Raw genomic sequence first — 17,862 nt, 5'->3', positions numbered from 1 at the left:
CAGGCAATCTATATCTAAAGTATAGAGGACCACCAGTCAATACATTTTAGAATACAGTCAATTCTGGGGCACTGCTAGCATGCCAGAATTCAACAATTCAGCACAAACTAGCTATTACTGGACTGAGGAAAATAGTTGCTTCCCAAACCTAGGGAGCTGCCCTGCAGGTGAAGTCCTTGTGACACATTCTGGGTGAGAGATGGTATCAGCATTTATAGAATGGAAAACAGGTGCCAGGCATTTACATGTGTCATTCTGTGAATTCTACAAATACGCTACTATCAATTTTAGACCTAAGGATATGAGTAAAAAGGGTCAAAGCCAAAATAATTATTTTATTTGTGGTTACAAACTTTGTTGTGGGTATGAGGTAACAAAGCCCAGGGCAAAACACAGTCACAACTAAGTTATCTTCATCCAGGACAAAAAGTGACCTGATAGGAAGATCCCCTGTGGGACAGTGGGTTAAGGATCTGGCATTGCTGCAGCTGGGGCAAGGGTTCAGTCTCTGGGCCAGGAACATCCACATGCCATGGGCGTGGCCAAAAAAAGTGACTTAATGGATTTGTGACCCCCTTACATGAACCACAATTGATGTTAATTGAATATTCACTGGGTACCTAGACTTAGTCTAAATACATTACATGTTATTTCATTTCCAATGAATTCTTAGAAGAATCCTGACAGGTGGTTTTCTTATCACCTTTTCTATAGATGGAGATGCTAAAGCACCAAGAAGTTAAGTAAACAATTTGTGGAGCACAGAATGAGAACCAGGCTAGTGGACTTTAGATGCTCTCCCAGCCCTGACATTTCCCTGCCTTCTATTCTCAGTTTATGTCCATAGGCTCCAACCAGGTTTTGTTCTTGTTAGATGCTGCCCATACCCACGCTTGAAAACTCCAGATGGGTGCTGGCCCTGAAGTCAGGAGGCAAAAAGAGAGAATTTCTTCGTTACAATTGATAAAATGGACTTCAAATACAACTGCCATATTACGTTGAACATAGTATTGCCCCCCTTTTTTTGGCCAGGCCCATAGCATGCAGAAGCTCCCTTGCCAGGGACTGAACCTGCACCACAATAGCAACCCAAGACACTGCAGTGACAATACCAGGTCTTTCATTGCTAGGCGACCAGGGAACCTTGAGGATTTCCATTTTTGAGGTGGATGAAGCTAGGGCCCAGCCTCACTACAGCCCTCGGAATTACAAGGTGACAAGGGTGAGAACTTGACCCTGTCTGCTCCTTTTTGTGATGGCCACTTCACCAGGAGCTGGCAGGTTCTGCCTGGTCAGTTCTATTTCCAGTCATGTTGGACTCTGATCAAATTAGGAAATGCTGCAGTGAGTCAACAGGGGGTTTCATGAGTAGATCAAAAGACCGAATAAGGCAAGATTTTATTTTTTGCTAGTTAAACCACACTGCTTACTCAATAGTAGTGTTTCATGGAATTCCCAACCTTGTTATCTTTCTAATTTTAATAACATTAGGAAAAGAAGTGAGGCCTTGCCACCGGCAGGTGTGAGGTATTGGCTTTAATACAAAAGACATCGCCTTAAAGAAAATTAAGATAAAAGCATCTCTTCAATGGAGTCTGATCTAAGCTATTTTTTTCCTGCTCTCACTCAGCATTTCATTTGCAGACTTACTATTTTCTAGTCATTATCGCATGTGATCTGAATTATATAGACTTCAGTTTTTCAGGATAAATTGCCAAATCTGTGCATGCTTCCCAAATTCAGGGGTGGGGTGGGGAGATTGAACATGTTTAAAGAAAAAAATGAAGCACAACATGCTCTTTTTAAAATCTTCTCCTGTTTTGAAGAAAACCAGCTAGAGCAGCAGTTTTTAAACGAACATATTCCAGATTGAATTCAGAGTTAGATCAGAGAGAGACCCAAACATCATGATAATGACATCGATGTCTCAACAGCGACAAACTGCTATATTTTAAGTGGTCTCTAAATAGAAGTATCTTGTCTAAAAGCAAAAAATGACTAACCACCAATTTCCATCATTGCCAATAAAATAAAATGAGGTATCTGAGGTGTTCAGCAGAAAATCAGCAGAGAGCGTAATGAATGCCTTAGACTCGACACCCTAAGGGAATATTTATTCATTTAGTTAACAAATGCCTCTTTTGTATCCACCACTCTCATTTAAAAATTTGTAGCCAAATTCACATATTTAAAAAATAAACAAGATGCCAGACACATTTACCTTCTAGATCAAGGAGAGAAGAAAGAAAGGAAAAAAAAAAAGGTAAATCCTAATGGATATCTTTTAACACCTGGTGAGTTGATGAAATAAAACTCTTGCTTAAAAGCAAAAGTGGTTGGAGGGATGAATTGTCTGGGCTTGTGAGCAGTTGTGAAAATCCATTTTCAGAAGTAAATGGGCTGTTTATTTTGCCCCCATCTCACACTTCTCTCTAACAATGTGATCCTATTAATATTCGCAAATTTTATGTGTATAAAAATGCTGGTAGTTCTTTCTCCTTCTTAGGCTCCCCCTCTAGCTACTGGGTATGGCACAGTAGACTTCCTATGGCATGTCATTCCTTCCCAACCCTTTCATTGAGAGTGTGGATGAAAAAGTCTGCCTCTTGGTGGTTAAACCCTCATCTTGTGTCAGGATCCTAGACAAGGCCCCTGATCATGTTCTAGAAACAGTCCCCATGTATAATAGAGGGGTAATAACTTTCATCTTGTCAGATTCCTGTGAGAAGGAAAAGGCTGTGATTGTATTCAATGAACTGGTACCCAGGATGTGCTCAACATTGACCCTCCCTTCATTTTTCCTTTATTCATTATATTAATGTTTGTTTTCCTCTGAAAGCCAAGTCTGGATCTGGGGCCTCTGCCAGAACTAGTTACAGGATATATCTGTTAATCCCAGACTCCTCAGAACTAGTTACAGGGTATATCTGTTAATCTCAAACTCCTGATTTATCCCTCCCCACTTTCCCCTTTGGTAACCATAAGTTTGTTTTCTGTCTGTGCATCAATTTCCGTTTTGTGTATAAATTCATTTGTAACTTTTTTTTTTTAATCCACATATAAGTGATATCGTAGGGTATTTGTCTTTATCTGGCTTACTTCACTTGGTATGATAATCTCATACTGTATATAGAATAGATAACAAGGATGTACTGTATAGCACAGGGAACTACACTCAATATTTTGTAATTACCTATAAGGGAGGGGAATCTGAAAAAGAATATATACACATATATTCTTATGCATAACTGAACCACTTTGATGTACACCCAAAGCTAACACAACATTGTAAATCAACCAAACTTCAAGTTAAAAAAAATAAGAGAACTAGTTTCAGGGGCATGAACTGAGCTTAACCAAGATCTTGTGAATTTAGAAGACTTTCTAAGAGTTACAGGGCTTTGGGCAGAGATAGGAGTAATTCAGTACCTCAGGTGACCCAGCTTTCTGGATCTATTAAGGGTAATCAGCTCCCTAAATCTCTCCTGGTCTTTGGCTGCAAAGCTTACTGGAGGGCAGCAGGTATAGGAGATCACCTGCACAGGGCAGGAACCTTCTGGTTCCCAAGCGCTGATAGTGTCCTCCCTCCAAAACTGCATCACCCCTCATCTCCTGCTCCTTTTAGTCTCCAGGTCAGTGATGTCGGCTCCCATCATGCTAAGGACAGCGTTTGCCACTCATGCTTTGTTTCCCAGTAAGGAACCCAGTGCATCCAGTTTCAGAAGCTGCCTGTCCCCAGGCTTATTTCCTCATGACATCCCCTTGGACAGCCACAAAGGCCAGGCCATCAGCAGACCACTTCAAGTATGGACATGCAACAGAAACAGGTCCTTCTCTTTTCCCCGGGGCTTGAAACTTCAGGAGGAAAGTGGGAGGCACAGATGATCCCTTCTTGCCTTGTGTATAAATATAAATATAAATGCCCACTTCTAATAATTCTCTGCCCAGAATTGATTTGAGAATTTTCAGTATCAGCGAGGCCTCAAGGACTTCCATTTTGGTGTTGAATATTATATCACTTATGAGCCTAATTTAATCATGTTTACAAACAAATTTCCAATCTTGTCAGTATGATATCTGGCCAAGGGCTGGAGGAGGGCCTTCATAATCTTCGTTTGAATGGCATCCTATCTGTCTTGTCCCCCTCCCAAGGCAGCACACTTGCCTAGATTCTCCTTTTCATGTTATCTGAAGAGAGCAGTATGGTTAAGACCCTTTTAGATAGGCTGTCATTTAAATATAATATTGATATGAAAAAATTGCCCATCATTCTGTTCTACTAGGCACCTAAGTGTATAAAAATATTTGCCCTATTTTTATAATATAGGTATAATGGTCCTTGAAAACCAGTGATGAAAAAAAAAGTGTAATGGAAAATAAAATACTTATAAAGGAAAAAAAAAGTGTCCCTTAGGAAAGACAAAAGATTAAAAGGTCAAAAAAGGACAACCTCCTGTGATCGAGTAAAAATAGTTTGCAGATCACACAATTAGCAGTTGAAGTTTCAGGGCAAGTGTTATTTTAGTCACTACTTATAATACATATAGGTTAAAAAAAAATATCTGGACCTTTGCTTTTCTTTCTTCCCTTTGTAATTGTTTCTGTTATTATATAACATCACCCATTACCTAACTCTGCAGGGAGAACATTCCAGAACAAAATGCCACATGCCCTCATGTTTGAACTGGGAGCTGTTTGGTGAGAGAAGAGGGAGTTGGCTTAAGCTTGACTTTTCTAATGATAACATGTAGACCACAGCATTCAAACAAGTCAATGACAACTTCCCTTTGTAAGAGGGGACTTGCACTCAAAGCATAAAGTCTGGTCATGCCTCTGATGTAGCCCATGTGCCGGTGACTACCTTCTAGTGGATGTCAAGATACAGAGAGCCTGTTCCAAGATACTCTCAGAACTCATGGAAGAGCTTGCACACTGTCTAAGCTCCTGTCTGTGGTGGTCACGTTTACTAACCACACTCACTCAGCAATGGACAACCTCTTCCAATCTGTCGGAATTTTAAGATTTTTTACTTTTTTTTTTTTGGCATTTGTTTTTATTTTTTTAAGTTTTATTGAAGTACGTTGATTTACAAGATTGTGATAATTTCTGCTGTACAACAAAGTGATTCAGTCATTTATATATACATCTCCATTCTCATTCAGATTCTTTTCACACATAGATTATCAAAGAATAACAGTAGATTTCTCTGAGAAGATTTCTCAAGTCCCTGTTGACCAAGCATACCACATACCACAATGTACATATGCCAATCAGAAACTCCAGTCCAACTCTCCAAATTCACCCCCCAACCTGTCCACCTTGGTAACCATGATGGCTTTTTAAAAAATTTATCAATACTTTATTTTTTTAATAATGATTTTTATCTTTTCTATTATAGCTAGTTTATGGTATTCTGTCAATTTCCTACTGTATAGCAAGGTGATCCAGTCATACATACATGTATACATTCTTTTTTCTCACATTATCATGTCTCATTATAAGTGACTAGATAGAGTTCCCAGTTCTATAGAGCAGGATCTCATTGCTTATCCATTCCAAAGGCAATAATTTGCATCTATTAATCCCAAATTCCCAGTCCATCCCAATCCCTCCCCCTAACCCTTGGTAACCACAAGTCTATTTCTTCATGTCCATGACTTTCTTTTCTATGGAAATGTTCATTAGTGCCATATATTAGATTCCAGATATAAGTAATAGCATATGGTATTTATCTTTCTCTTTCTGACTTACTTCACTCAGTATGAGTCTCTAGTTCCATCCATGTTGCTGAAAATGGCATTATTTTGTTCTTTTTTATGGCTGAGTGGTATTCCATTGTGTATATATACCACATCTTCTTAATCCGTCATCTGTCGATGGACATTTATGTTATTTCCATGTCTTGGTTATTGTGTATAGTGTTGGAATGAACATGTGGGTGCCTGTGCCTTTTTCAAAGAAAGATTTGTCTGGATATATGCCCAAGAGTGGGATTGCTGTGTCATATGGAAGTTCTATGGATAGTCTTCTAAGGTACCTCCATACTGTTCTCCACAGTGGTTGTACCAATTTATGTTCACACCAACAGTGCAGGAGGGTTCCCTTTTCTCCACACCCTCTCCAGCATTTGTTATTTGTGGACTTATTAATGATGGCCATTCTGACAGGTGTGGCAGTTTTGATTTGCATTTCTCTATAATCAGGAATGTTGAGCATTTTTTTCATGTGCTTGTTGGCCATCTGTATAGCTTCTTTGGAGAAATGTCTGTTCAGGTCTTTTGCCCATTTTTCCATTGGGTTGTTGGCTTGTTTGCTGTTGAGTTATCTAGGTTGTTTGTATATTTTAGGGATTAAGCCCTTGTCAGTTGCATCATTTGAAAGTATTTTCTCCCATTCTGTAAGTTGTCTTTTTTGTTTCCTTGTTGGTTTTATTTGCTGTGCAAATGCTGGTCAGTTTGATTAGGTCCCATTGGTTTATTTTTGCTTTTATTTCTATTGCTTTGGGAGACTGACCTGAGAAAACATTTGTAAGGTTGATAACAGAGAATGTTCTACCTCTGTTTTCTTTTGGGAGTTTGATGGTGTCTTGTCTTACATTTAAGTCTTTCAGCCATTTTGAGTTTATTTTTGTGCATGATGTGAGGGTGTGTTCCGCTTCCATTGATTTACATGGGGCTGTCCAGTTTTCCCAAAATCACTTGCTACAAAGACTGTCTTTTTTCCATTTTATATTCTTGCCTCCTTTGCCAAAGATTAATGGACCATAGGTGTCTGGGTTTATTTCTGGATTCTCTATTCTGTTCCATTGGTCTGCATGTCTGTTTTGGTAACAGTACCACACCATCTTGATTACCATGGCTTTGTAATATTGCCTGAAGTCTGAGAGTGATGCCTCCTGCTTGGTTTTTGCTCCTCAGGATTGCTTTGGCAATTCTGGGTCTTTTGTGTTTCCATCTAAATTTTTGAATTGTTTGTTCTAGTTCTTTGAAAAATGTCATGGGTAATTTGATAGGGATTGTATTGAATCTGTAGATTGCTTTGGGTAGTATGGCCATTTTTACAATATTAATTTTTCTCACCCAGGAGCATGGAATATCTTTCCATTTCTTTGAATCCTCTTTAATTTTCTTGATGAATGTTGTATAGTTCTCATCATAAAAGTATTTCATCTCCTTGGTCAGGTTTATTTCCAGGTATTTGATTTTTTGGGTGTGCAATTTTAAGAGGTATTGTATTTTTGTATTCCTTTTCTAATATATCACTGTTAGTATGCAGAAATGTGACTGATTTCTAAATGTTAATCTTATATCCTGCTACTTCGCTGAACTTATTGATCAATTCGACTAGTTTTTGGATTGAGTCCTTAGGGTTTTCTATATATAGTATCATGTCATCTGCATACAGTGATAATTTTACCTCTTCTCTTCCAATTTGAATACCTTTTATTTCTTTTGTTTGTCTGATTGCTGTGACTAGGACTTCCAATTCTATGTTGAATAACAGTGGCAAGAGTGGGCATCCTTGTCTTCCAGATTTGAGTGGGAAGGCTTTCAGCTTTTCTCCATTTTGTATTATATTCACTGTGTGTTTGTCATAAATGGCTTTTATTATGTTATGTTCCCTCTATACCCACTTTGGTAGGAGTTTTTATCATGAACAGATGTTGGACTTTGTCAAATGTTTTTTCTGTATCTATTGAGATGATCATGTGGTTTTTGACTTTTCTTTTGTGAATATGGTGTATGATGTTTTTTGACTTGCATATGTTGAACCATCCTTGTGAACCTTGGATGAATCCTACTTGGTCAGGTGTATTATCTTTTTTATATTTTGTTGGATTTGGTTGGATAAAATTTTGTTGAGAATTTTTGCGTACATATTCATCAAAGATATTGGTCGATATTTTTCTTTTTTGGTGGTATCTTTGTCTGGTTTTGGAAATAGGGTGATGGTGGTGTCATAGAATGTCTTTGGGAGTGTTCCTTCTTCTTCAACCTTTTGGAAAAGTTTAAGGAGGATGGGTATAAATTCCTTTTTGTATGTTTGGTATAATTCTCCTGTGAAGCCATCTGGTCCTGGACTTTTATTTGTAGGGTGTGTTTTTATTACATATTCAATTTCATTTCTAGTGATCGGTCTGTTCAGTTGTTCTGTTTCTTCTTGATTCATTTTTGGCATGCTGTAACCCTCTAGAAAGTTGTCTATTTCTTCTAGGTTGTAAAATTTGTTGTATAAAATTGTTCATAGTATTCTCTTACATTTTTTTTAATTTTTTATTTCTGCAGTATCCATTGTGATTTTTCATTTTTTATTTTGCTTGTTTGGGTTTTTTCTCTCCTTTTTTTTTTTTGAGTCTGGCCAGATGTTTGTCAATTTTGTTTACCTTTTCAAAGAACCAGCTCTTGGTTTTATTGATTTTTTTTCTAATATATTTTAATCTGTGTGTATTTTCTATTCTATTTTTCTATTTTTTCTATTTGAATCTCTATTTAATTGATTTCCTCTCTGATCTTTATGATTCCCTTCCTTCTGCTGACTTGAGGTTTTGTTTGTTCTCCTTTTTCTAATTCATTTAGGTGGTGGGTTTAGTCGTCTATTTGAGACTTATTTTGTGAGGAAGGCCTGTTTTGCTATGAAGTTCCCTCTGAGCATTGCTTTTGCAGCATCCCGTAGATTTCGAGTGGATTTGTTTTCATTAACATTTGTCTTGAGGTAGTTTTTAATTTCCTTCTTGATGTCCTCATTTACACTTTGTTTTTTTAGTAGCATGTTTTTTAGTCTCCATGTGGTATGTTTCTTCTCATTTCTTTTCCTGTGGTTGATTTCTAGTTTCATGCCATTGTGGTCAGAGAAGATACTTGAAATAATTTCTATACTCTTAAATTTGTTGAGGTTAGCTTTGGGCTCCAGTATGTGATCAATCCTTGAGAATGTTCCATGTGCACTTGAGAAGAATGTATATTCTGATTTTTTTTTTTTTTGGATGTAATGTCCTGAAAATGTTGATTAAGTCTAACTTTTCTATTGTGTCCTTTAGGATCTCTGTTGCCTTATTGATTTTCTGTCTAGAGGATCTGTCCAATGATTTGGGTGAGGTATTAAAGTCTCCTACTATTATTGTATTCCCATCATTTCTCCTTTTATGTCTGTTAGTACTTTTGTGTGTATCTGGGTGCCCCTATATTAGGGGCATATATGATGAATATAATATCCTCTTCTTGAATGAATCCTTTAACCATTATTGTCCTTCTTTGTCTTTCTTTATGACCTTCATTTTAAAGTCTATTTTGTCTGATATGAGTATTGCAACTCCTGCTTTCTCTCTTGTCCATTGGCATGAAATATCTTTTCCTGTCCTCTCACTTTCAATCTATATGTGTCCTTTGCCCTAAGTGAGTCTCTTATACACTGCAGATTGTAGGTTTTTGGTTTTTTATCCAATCTTCCACTTTGTGTCTTTTGTTTGGAACATTCAATTAAGGTAATTATCTATAGATACATATTTATTTCCATTTTAAATATTATTTTCCAGTTGATTCTATGTTTCTCCTTTTTTTTTAGTTGGATGATTTCCATTTATTTTATGCTTGAGTCCTTTTCTTTTTAGTTTTTGTGAATGTAATGTTTGGTTTTGATTTGTGGTTGCCCTGTTATTTAAGTATGTTAACCCCTTCTTGTATCTGCTTGCTTTAGCCTTGCAGTCATTTAGGCTCAAACACATTATTTCAAAAAAAAAAAAGAGTCTATATTTTCTTACTTTTCTTCCCCACATTCTATGATTTTGAAGGGCTTTTTTAACATCTTCATATTTGTCCTTTTGCTGTTCCTTATATTTATCATTGCTTTTACAGTAGTTTTTTTTTTCCCCCCTCCTTTAGATCTGTATGCTGGCTTATTTAAGTGATTGCGTTCCAATTGTGATTTCCTCCATCCTGTTTCTTCTTACTTCTTTTTTTATTTAGAGAAGACCTTTCAGTCTTTCTCTTAGAATGGATTTGATATTGCTGTACTCTTTTAGCTTTTGTTTGTTGGAGGAATTCTTTATTGCCCCTTATATTTTACATGATATTCTTGCTGGATAGAGTATTATAGGCTGCAAATTTTTTCCTTTCAGAAATTTAAATGTATCTTGCCACTCCCTTCTGGCCTGTAGTGTTTCTGTAGTGAAATCAGCTGATAGCCTTATAGGGGTTCCCTTATAATTAATGCTTTGTTTTTCCCTTGCCACCTTTAGAATCCTCCTTATCTTTAAATTTTGCCATTTTTATTATAATATGTCTTAGTGTGGGCCTGTTTGGGTTCAACTTGTTTGGGGCCCTCTGTGCTTCCTGTATCTTGTTATCAGTTTTCTTTAGATTTGGAAAATTTTCAGGCATAAATTCTTCAAATATATTTTCAATCCCATTTTCTTTTCCTTTTTCTTCTGGAATTCCTCTTATGTATAGATTGGCCTGCTTTATATTATCCCATAGATCTCTTATATTGTGTTTGTGTTTTTTTTTTTGTTTTTTGTTTTTTGTTTTTTTTTCATTTGGTTTTCCTTCTGCTGTCCTGATTGGGTGATTTCCATTATTCTATCTTCCAGGTCACTAATTCGTTCCTCTACATTATTCATTCTGCTCTTTAGTGCCTTTAGCTCAGTTTGTGTCTCTGCAAATGAATTTTGTAATTTTTCTATGTTCCTCATATTTTATAGTTCCTTTCTAAAGGAATCTGCATTACTGTTCATATCCACTCTTAATCTCTTGATATTCAGCCTGTATTCCTTCAGTATTTTCACTCTCACTCAGTGTTTATCAGACTGCAGAGGTCTGTTTCATTGTTTGCTGCTTCAGGTAAATTCTCCTGTTCCTTTAACTGTGAATGGTTTCTGAGCTTCTTCTTGTTTATGTTTTTCTTTTTCTGTGAGTTTAGGGAATCCAACCTATAGTCTATGAGGGCTACTTCTATGCAAGAACACCCCTTTGTATTTTGTGGGGGGTTACTATTTATTTTTGACGTGAGAGTTTGAATATTTGCTGTCCCTTTCTTTGGTGTGAGCAGGCTGTTATCCTCAGGGTGCTGAGTGTGTTTCAGGGGGAAGTTGGCAATGGGTAGGGCTAGTAGTCTGTGCCTGGTTGCTGGACTTTTAACAGCAGCAAGGACCTACAGGAAGGTGGCGCAGGCTACTTTTAGTTGCAGGGCTTTGGGAAGTGGTAATGAACCTTAGACAGATTTATAAGGTGCCCAGAACATTTGGCAGTGGCAGCAGCAGGTTATGTGAGTTCCCAGGGGAGTGAGAGCAACAACAGTTAGTGTTCAATTGCAATGCCCTCCTCTGAGTGATTGGAGCCACAAGTGGTGCCTGTTCAGGGACCCCTAGTGTTAGTGGGCCATGCCCACCTCTGGAGTCAGTGATAATTGTGGTGGTTTGCCCCCACCACCTGAAGACTATGCAGAAGCACCCTGTCCTGCTTAGCCCACAGAGGAGGTGCTGGACAAACTGCTCCTAGTTGCAGGGTCCTGGGAAGTGACAGCGATCAAGCTTATGGGCACTGCCTGGAGCCTTTGGCAGTGGCAACATCAGGGCGGATGTGTTCCCAGGGGTGCGAGAGCAACGGTAGGTGGTGTTTGGTCACAAAGCCCTCCTCTGTGGGCCCTTGAGGTTATTGGGGCCACAAGTGGTGGGGAAGGGACAGTGATCAAGTATCTGAGTGCTACCTAGAGCATTTAGCAATGGCAGCAACAGGGTGACTGTGCTCCCAGGGAAGTGAGAGCAACAATGGGTGGTGCTTGGTTGCCATGCCCTCTTTTTTTTTGTAGACCCCTGAGGTGCCACAGGCGGAGCCCACTACAGGCCCCCAGTGGTGGCAGGCTGTGCCTCCCTCTGGCCCCTCAAGATGACCAGCATGATCCATCCCCTCTGCCTGTAGATCATGCAAGAGGCACCAAATCACACTTAGCCCCCTGCTTCCCATACCCCACACAAGAGGTGCCTGGCCACCTGTAGCCTACATGGGAAGCGCCCAGTCTCCTGTAGCCCAAGCAAGTGATTTCTCTCCACCTATAGCCTGCACCAGAGGCGCCCCACCCTCCAAGAGCCCTCTCCTGTGTGTGATTCCTATGGCAGTCTGTCCCTCCCCAACAATGGCACCTTGCTTCTCCTGAGGGCCCAGACCTTCTTCCGGGTTCCCTCTCCTCAGCCCATAGCACACCACTCCCCCACGCATGGAACACTGCTTCTTAGCCTCTCAGGCTCTTCCCACAGGGCCAACCCTAGTCCTCTCCCCGGAACCAGAGCCTGAGTCTCAGCACCCAGCCCTCCCCCACCCCCCAAGCATCTCAGGCTGTGGTGTCCAGGGCAGTGGTGCTGGTGATCTGTGTGGCTTTCACTCTACTTTGCCCTCCTCAGTCCAACTGCTGCACTTTTCACAGCGACTTTGAGGTCCCTCCATCTCAGCTGATCTCCCACCGGTTAGGTGGCTTCCCAGGTTGGGGATTCCTTTTCTCTTTCACAGCTGCCTCTCAGGAATGCTAGTCTTGTCCCGATTCCTTTTCTCTTCCTTGCTTTTTTTCTTTTGTTCTACTCAGTTTTGTCAAGTTTCTTGCCCTTTTTGGAGTTTTAAGTCCTTCTGTCAGCATTCAGTAGATGTTCTGTGCAAGTCTTTTTTTTTTTTTTTTTTTTTTTTTTTTTGTCTTTTGTTGTTGTTGTTGTTGCTATTTCTTGGGCCGCTCCCGTGGCATATGGAGGTTCCCAGGCTAGGGGTTGAATCGGAGCTGTAGCCACCGGCCTACGCCAGAGCCACAGCAACGTGGGATCCGAGCTGCGTCTACAACCTACACCACAGCTCACGGCAATGCCGGATCATTAACCCACTGAGCAAGGGCAGGGACCGAACCCGCAACCTCATGGTTCCTAGTCAGATTCATTAACCACTGCGCCACGACGGGAACTCCTGTGCAAGTCATTTTACATATAGATGTATTTTTTTTTTTTATCTGTTTGTGGGAGAAGGTGAGTGCGACGTTTTACTCCTCCACCATCTTGATCTTTCAACCATGAGTTTTTCAAAGTCTGTGAATCATACAAAATGGAGTTAGACAGTGAAGACAAACATCATATGATATCACTTATATGTGGAATCTTATAAAAAGGATACAAATGAACTTATGTGCAGAGCAGAAACAGACTCAAAGATTTTGACTTTTACTTTGCATTGGGCAAGTCTGATTTTCTGCCCAGTATGGTGTATGGAAATCCATCACGAAAGCGTACATGGAGTGCTGCTTTGGAGGTGTGATTTCACGGATGCCAGGACAACTTCAGGCTGGTATTGCCAAGGCCATGTCCTTCTCTCAGCGTTTCCATGCAAGGCACAACCAGGGTGCACCAGGGAGGCCTGGCTTGCTTGCAGCTCCCTTTAATATTGGAGGCCTGGTACTTATACTTTCATGAGTGTTGGCTTTGGACTGGCTTTGCTTTGGAATGACTTGAGCTTCTTGGAACAGAGCCAAGTAAAGGGAGGTACAAGAATATAAAAGTGCTAGTCCATGAAGTGGGACGACTAGTGGCTGAGCACTAGAAATAACAGAGCAAGTTGCATAAGGCTTATTATCATTATTAATTAAATTCTTATTATTTAATGACAAAAATGGTTTAATCTGTCCAGCAGGCAGATCACCAATGCCTCAGCAAATGAAATCTCAGAGTCTGAAAGTAGTTCTGGCCCCAAAAGCCAGGTCAGGCGAGGGCCCTGGGGAAAGCCTGGGCCAGAGCCCACCCTCACCCTGTGTGGCTCTAAGCTCCTTCACATACTCATTTGGTCTCTTCTTTTGTAAATGGGTGTCTTAACATCTCCTGCTGAACGTGGTTCTTCGTATTATGAAGGCAGGGTTTATTGCTGGTGGTATTATCTTGATTATCTGTGAAATTCCAGCTGGGGGAGATGAATTTGCTGATGACTAGTGACATGTTCACTCTGTAAGTCAAAAGCTATGCATTTCATTGACTTAATACACATTTATGTAAATTAGTAGAAGGGTCCAAATTTATAATTGGAGTTAATGCTCTGATTTCCAGACAGCAGCACTGTTATGAGTCAATGCCTTCTAATCTGAAGTTGTCCTAAGCAGCAAAAAAAAGTGATTTTTTTTTAAGAATTCTTTTGTTCTTTTGTTCGTAAGACTCTCAATATGTGTACTTTTTTCCTCCTCTAAAATCAAAGCATGGATGTCATATAACTTTCTAAGGTAAATGTATTTATTGAAAAAAAAAGAGCTTTAGTGCTTTCTAAATTCAATTTGGTGAACTTTATGAAAATGCATATAACCAGGAATCTTGATAACTAGATTAACAGGAAAATGATATAACCAAATTTTCTGTCCTTTCAAATTTTTTTGTTTCAAATTAAAGAGAAAAAGATGAAATGCTCATTTGCAAAAGTGTGAGTCACAGAAGAGCTACACTGTGCAAAAATATACAGTAAAAAATAGCTATAGATGCAGAGTTTATTTTCAATATCTGCAAAGAAAATGAGATGTAGGTGTTTCTAAGCTAAGTACTACAAAACTAAAATGTCTTTGAATATACTTACAGTTTAATTATAGACAGAAAACAATCTACAATTCTAATCCTCAAATGAGATGTCTTTAAGTTAAAAAATGTTCAGAATTTTATATGCAATGAAAATGAAGCTATGATGTCTTTGTGAAGAGTATAGTCTGATTGTTGGTGCTTTTGGGATTTGGAATAATTGGTGTTTAGTGGACTCTAGACATGGCCTAAGGAAGGCAGCACAAATGTGAGTGGAAACTCTGGTACCCTGGAGTCAGTTTATTTTGTTGTTGTTCCTACATTTTCTTAAATAGCTAATTTGTTGTGTTGGAAAGGAAGACATTTTCCCCTGCCTCATCCTTCTGGCTGGTCTAAGAATTAAACTGAGAGGAGACAGATTACCAGGAAGGAGGAAAATCAAAGAGTTCAATTGCATGAATCCCTGGGAGAGACCCAGGAAAAATGAGTAATGTGCCAAAATATCCTAAACCTGCACCATAAATGCCATCTTCAGCTGAAGACAAAAAGAGGATGTTGTGGGTAGAGGTTTGGGACTTCACAGGTGGTGGTGGCAGGAAGAGGGGGAGGACAATCATTTGGTAAACACATGTCTGCTGGGCCCTCAGAGGCAATGGACACAGAGTGGACTCTGATCTCCAGGCCCTGCAGGTTCCCGCCACACATAGCCCATGGTCTTAACAGGTGTCTCTGGTGAGAGCTCTGTTGCCTAGAACAGGTTCTCCATCTGATTCTTTTAAGCAGTTAAGGAGGAGGTAAATAGTAGCATATTCTAAGTCTTCTCTTTCTTAAAAATAATCAGCCTAAGTTAATCCTCATGCCAAGGAGACACATTTTGAAGTGGCAAATTTTGCTCCCTATAGTTGTTGTTTTCTTCTTTTTTAAAAATTAAATCAATTTTAGAACCGTTTGCAGTTCAGAAAAATTAAGAGGATGCTACTGAGATTTCCCATGAACCTGGTGCCGCCACACATGCACAGTCTCCTGCAGTGTCAACATCCCCACAAGATGGTATGTTTAATGAAAGTATGTTGACATGTCACCATCACCTAAATCCGGGGTTTACACTGGGCTTCACTCTTGGACAATTTATGGGTTTGGACACATGGATAATGGCATGTGTCCACCATTTTGACATCACAGAGTAGATTCACTGCCCTAAACCCCCTGCCCCTTGGTCCGTCTATTCATTCCTCCTCCCTCACTCCTGGCAACCACTGATCTTTTTACTGTCCCCATAGTTTTGCCTTTTCTGGAGTGTCATATAGTTGGGATCAAATATTACATAGCCTTTTCAGACTAGACTCTTTGACTTAGTAACATGCATGCCAGGTTCCTCCATGTCATTTCATGCTCAAGAGGTCATTTATTTTTTAGCTGAATAATACACCATTGTTTGGATAGCCCACAGTTTATTTACTCCTTCACCTACTGAAGGACATCTGGTAGCTACCAAGTTTGGGTGGTTAATGAACATAACTCTGATAAACATTGGTGTGCAGGTTTTTGTGTATTCGTAAGTTTTCAACTCCTTTGGGTAAACACCAATGAGCATGATTGCTGGGTCATTTTGTAAAAGTACAACTCCCCCCATCTGTGGGGGTATGCCTTAAAATCTACACTGGACACCTGAAACCACGGATGGTACCGAACCCTATGTATACTGTGCTTTTTCCTATACATACCTACCTATGATAGGTTCAGTTTATAAATTAGACACAATAAGAAATAATAATTAATAATAATGTATAACAATTATAATAATATACTGAAGTGAAAGTTATGTGATGCTGGCCTCTCTCTCAGAATGTCTTATTGTACTGTCCTCACCATTCTTGTGATGATGTGAGATGGTAAAGTGCCTATGTGATGAGATGAAGGGAGGATAACATGGTAGCATTGCAATGTAGTGTTAGGCTCCCCTTGACCCTCAGTCCCTAGGTCAGGAGGGTCATCTCCTTTGGGAGACCCCGGTGGTTGAGCCATGGTGATGATAATGGTGGTGATGGTGGGGGATTCTGCGTGGGAAGGAGCAGGATGGTGAGAGATGACACCCTACTCAGAATGATGTCTGAGTTCTTTCTGGAATCTTCTATTTAGTATTTCCAGATTGTGGCTGACCACAGGTAACTTAAATCCTAGAAAGTGAAACTATGGATAAGATGGGGCTACTAGGTGTTTATTTTGTAAGAAGGTCCAATTTTCTTCCCAAGTGGCTGAAGAGCTAATTTTAGGTCTTGTTTCCATTTCCTAGCTGGACACCTGCTGGCAGTCATCCAACCTTTCTGACCCCTGATGTGTTAACTATTCAATGGGAATTATCACTGTGAAATGTGCTTTTTTGGTCTATATGAGGATCATTCATGCTAATTATTCTACAAATGTCAATTAGTGCAATGAATAATAGTTATTGAATAGTAAGCATTTATAATATGGCATGAAATATGCATTCATACTCTACCACAACAGTGCTTTAACAACAATATCATTTAAAGATTGAATGAGTTGAGGACATTTGATTACGTACGAGGCCATAAATTAATGAACAAAAAAGCCTCAATTTAAAATAAGATCTATTTGACCCCCCAAACTGGGTTTTCTACTGCCCTTCTGGCTTTGTAATTGTTAATTCTCATCTCCTTGTGACTTTTTTGTAGAAGACTAAATTCCTTTCTTCTTTCCCCAGTTAAGAGAGCTATGAACAAAAACAACAAAACAGAACAAAGTGCTTTGAGTTCCAGAATATCTAGCTCAGGATACTTAAATTCTCCCATTTTCAGGTTGTAATTAGTTATAGGTAATCTAGCAGAGGCAAACCTCATGATACCATCAGAGAGAAAACAATATGGAGCTCAAAGAATGCATGTTTCTGCTAATCGTTAGTGTGGTTGTAAAGATGGACTTGTTGGTTTTTTTCCACATGATTCCCTGTTGTAAATCACTAGATTATTAGAGACACTGACTGTCTGATCAGTTACTCTGTGAGTCTATGACTAGAGTAAATGTTTACAAAATGCAATACACAGGTGTCTAGATTTCATATACTCTCCTGAGTAAGGGCTCAGTGACAGCCATGGATTGAATGGCTCTTTGCATCCTTGCAGCTAAGAGGGAAGGGGAAAGGACATCTGCTTAAGAGGCAAGAACATATTTCACCACTGGTGTGAGCAAGGAAGGTAGATTTATTTTCTTAGTGGGAAAAAAAAAAAAAAAAAAGGAAAAGGGAAAACAATGGCCTTGAGGGATGACCTGGGGGAACAATATCCTGGGCCATTTGGAAGCTTAAGTTGCAGACTCATCGGCTTCTGTGC

At 39.4% G+C, this 17,862-nt stretch overlaps 1 protein-coding gene and 1 long non-coding RNA gene across 4 annotated transcripts in view; both read left to right on the top strand.

The window, feature by feature from the left end:
* Window positions 1-17,862, top strand: part of CSMD1 (CUB and Sushi multiple domains 1) — a 1,878,204-nt gene that overhangs the window by 193,240 nt on the left and 1,667,102 nt on the right. The gene's annotated exons all lie outside the window — the stretch shown is intronic.
* On the top strand, window positions 9,692-16,280 carry LOC146395833 (uncharacterized). Of its 2 annotated transcripts, none has more exons than XR_014829745.1 (2): window positions 9,692-11,222; window positions 12,730-16,280. It is a non-coding gene; the product is annotated as an uncharacterized LOC146395833 (long non-coding RNA). The 2 variants fall into 2 exon arrangements; XR_014829746.1 differs by lacking the exon at window positions 9,692-11,222 and adding an exon at window positions 12,330-12,579.

The sequence above is a fragment of the Sus scrofa genome, chromosome 15 (assembly GCF_054392235.1).
Source record: "Sus scrofa isolate SSC_HxYL_T2T_F1_AM1 chromosome 15, Sscrofa_HxYL_maternal_Yorkshire_Landrace_v2.0, whole genome shotgun sequence".
Classification (NCBI taxonomy): Eukaryota; Metazoa; Chordata; class Mammalia; order Artiodactyla; family Suidae; genus Sus; species Sus scrofa.
This window is presented reverse-complemented; position numbering and strand designations above follow the sequence as displayed.